The sequence below is a fragment of the Aplysia californica genome, unplaced genomic scaffold (genome assembly GCF_000002075.1).
Source record: "Aplysia californica isolate F4 #8 unplaced genomic scaffold, AplCal3.0 scaffold00277, whole genome shotgun sequence".
Lineage (NCBI taxonomy): Eukaryota > Metazoa > Mollusca > Gastropoda > Aplysiida > Aplysiidae > Aplysia > Aplysia californica.
In genome coordinates, this window is record NW_004797547.1 from 468,597 (window position 1) to 472,564 (window position 3,968).

A 3,968-nucleotide genomic window follows, 5' to 3' on the forward strand; every position below is an offset into this window, starting at 1 on the left:
CCATATTTCAACACACAACCCCTATCACACTGAGCAATAACACCTGTCTTAGACGGCCACCTTAGTGACTCCATTACGCTTTGTCATAAATCAAGCATTGGGCCATGGCGTTGTGGGCGAGCCGTCATAATCTAAAAACCTGTCGTTGTTAGGTAGTCCCTCCAACTGATCATGTTGCGTAGGCCCCTCCCACTGTTGACCAATAGGTAACAAAATTAATTTTCAGCTTCTGGGGAGGGAAGTGTGTGATCCCTCATAACCCATACGCCCCGCCCAGAACCCATACACAAATCGCAAGTGAGATTAGTGGTCATTGTTTACCCAGTCTGTAGCAAAGTAACAATGGACGTCAGCATGAACTTGTGACAGAAGAGTTGCTTGTTATCCGAGTGGTAGTACGTGTGTTTGTTTTACCATAGCACTTGGTCCTCCTTGTTTGACACATTTCGTTTTATTGTCACCCGTGCACAAAAGCAGCTACAAAAGAAAAGAAAACCCAGCGAAAACAACAACAACAAAAACAAGAAACAATGCAGCTACCTTCGGTTGGGGCCTCAGAAAGGGAGGGTTTGTTTTCTTAGAAAGGAATGATTTGTTTTCTCCATCTTGATCAGTCCTGCCTAAGACGGCCACCTGTCTTATACGGCCACTTTTCTCCTTGACAATGGGTGACCATCTTATACAGGTTCGACTGTATATATATAAATAAGAGAAACAAGTAGACTTGATGCATCACTATCAGTTCTTTGGAATGTTTACACTAATTGCCAACTGTGCAAGGCTGTTCCCCGTCGTTTTAAGCAAGAAACATTCTGAAATTATGCAAACTGAGCCCAAAAAGGAGAAATTATGCGATTCTGTTATTTTTTAACAAAGATTGATAAAGGAAAATAATGAGAAATTATGCAAAAAATGATCTAATTTTGTTACATTATGCGGGGGTGCATAAAACTACGGGGACAGGCAATGAGAAGCATTGATTTGATATATTTTTTAGTCAAACCACTTTGTAAAAAATAACATTATTCATTGAGTCAAAAGAGAAGCAAAACTCTAATTTGGGAGTCACATGAGAGTTGACAAAATGGCAGCTGTCACATGGATAGACCGTGTGTACAAATAAGGAAAATCACAAAAGTTGAGAATATTCTAGGCACTTCAGTGAACGCGCTCACTATGGCGGCATTTGGCTTCGGAAAGTCCCATAGGGTTTTGTTTCCGGACATGACGTCTCATCGCGACAGTGGGTTCAAACTGCCCATATTTTTGTTTCATTTAGGGGACCAACATTCAAGTCCGATACATGTCTTTAAAGACCTGTGGATGGCCTTCAAAACGCTTCTTTCCAGGTCGATGTGCGACTAATGAGTCTCGAAATATTTGAAGTTGAAAAATAGACAATTTTTAACCATTGATTTTTGATAAATTTTCTCGTCATATTTTTTTCAAACTACCCTTGTTGGTAAACCATTCTTTGTTCTTCCAGAAAACGTTTAAATGGTTATCGTAGAAGTCTTACCTTGGCTAGTGTTGTCTTACCCTTTTATCAACCAAATCCGCGAAAACCTAGCTGAACCCTTCCACCGCGACATCGCGCAGAGTCGTGACGTCACACATTTTCGCCTTCAGCTTTTGGCTCCCTCTCTTCATTGTTTGAAATGTACGAGACAGGGAAATACATGGCCAAGAGATTTTTATAAACTTAAGTTCAAAAAGTTAATCAATTTTGGTAATGTTTTATAATCACTGACCTCACATTGTGCCTTAGTTCATTCGATAGTATAAAGAAAACGAGACTTTTTAGACCCAAGTATTTCCTTTTCACTGAGCTCCCCCTCCCTCCTTTTTTCCCCTGCCCAAAGCCTTTCATTGCGTAGGGCCTAGGGCCTAGATCTAGATCTAGTATGAAGAGTCCGGACTCGTGTTGTTAACACAGTCAAAAATTAAATAGGAACGCCTATTAAAGTATCTGATGCAATTATTTGTTTGATAAAGTTTCTTAGGTTTATTGTTAGTACCGATCCAGATTTTCTTTCTTTTCTGTCGTATGAACTAGAACGAAAAATGCTACTGGATTGTGGGATCCACTACATGCCCCCCCCCCCTCTCTCTCTCTCTGGGTGTGTGTATGTGTGTGTGTGAGTGTGTGTGTGTGTGGTTTCGTGTGTTCCCACTCCCCTCTTACTTTCATAACCGTACCTCTCTTTTCTTCTCCATCCCACTTTACCTGCTCTTCAACTTTATACATGTTCTCTATTATATATCGTTCTTGTCTTATTTGTCTTAGAATCGCCACCGCCGCCATCCTTCCGCGACTCACGGCATTAGCTGTGTAAACCTATTACTATTTTCCACAGATTAAACAACCCTGAAGAAAGATGCCAGTTGCAACAAAGTGAGCACTTTTGCTCCTCAGTTCTTATTTTATTTTACTTTTTCCTTCCTCTGATATCCTTAGGATGTCGAGGGGAGGTGCTGGTTTCGGTGTCTGTGATAGATATGCTGATTACTTATATTGTTCCAGGGCCTTTTTAACCCCATCCAGTCAGGTCTTTCTTGGTCTTCCTCTTAATTTAAAGCCGGATTCGTGGGTGTGGTAAGCTCTAGCCGCTAGTTGTTTCTGTGGTATTCTGGTTAGATGCCTGAACCATTTGACTCTTTGACGCTCTAATAAATTTACTACTGGTAGACGTATGGTCTCATTCCTCATGCGGTCTCCTCTGGTGACGCCTAATTTCGCGTGCATTGATTTTCCTTTCTCATGCCTTGTTTAGAGACCATGTTTGGCACTGGTATGTTAATGTTGGTATGAATATTCTATTGATGAGCTGGGGATGTCACTTCAGTTGGGATGTTCTTGTGACTGAGAAGAGGTGCTAGCTGGTACTACCAGTGGTGGGTCACTGCATTTGCCTTCATAGTTCTTTTTCTTTGTCCATACGCCCATCTAGTGAGAAGATGCTTCCCAAATATTTAAATTCCTCTACTTGTTGGAGATGTTTTCCGTCAACAAGGATGTTGAGTTTCCCTGGGTTTTTTCTTGCCTTCATAACTTCTGTTTTTGAAATCAAAATTGTCATGTTTATGTGTTTACATTCTTCATTAATTGATTTTGTGGTGTCTTTTTTGTGATTCTTCTTCTTCTGTATTTAATGTACTCTGGTCATCAGCAGATAGAAGCTCACTCAGTTCATTGATGTTGTCGTTTGCTGCTTTCGTGATCTTATCCATGTAAGTGATGAAGAGAAGCGGAGAGAGAACACACCCTTGTCTCACCCCAGACGTGATGGGGAAACAGTCCCGTAGTCCTTCTGTTGACCTTTCGGCACACAGGCTGTTTTTATAAAGTGCCATGATGTTCTTGAGCAATTGTCCTTTAACACCATATTACTCTAAGACTACCCCCCGGGGCGATGCCATTGACTGAAGTGTCTTTATGCCATTCCAAAACAGGGGACGTTCTAATGCACATTAGAATTGTAAATGGGCTGATCGAACAGTGGCATGCTAATAACTATGCCTGAACTATAACAGAGAACTGCGCCTTTTTCTTTCCTAATCCTTACTATCGTCATTTTCCTCTACTTCTTTTGTATGTTTGTCACACTCTTGTGACCCGCTGTTTCCGGGGTGCCTTGATAGTCTAAGCAGACTTTGTGCTGTATAAGCTAGAAAGGTGAGCAGAGTAAGTTTGATTCCCTGTAAGGACTTCTCTGTTGACATCCACCCCTTGGCGCTCATATGACCTTATGCAATTGCGGGTGCCGTAAAACCGCTACTAAAACCTCTAAGATTTCCCAAAGTTGACATCTATTTACCCTGTCGAACGCCTTTTCTTGGTCCACAAAGACGATATTGAGTTGAGTCTCTACAATTGGTCTCATTCTCCTTTCCAGTATCTTGGCAAACGTAATATCCACACGGCTGAGAAGGGATATTCCTCTGTAGGCTCTATGTTGTTTTTTGTC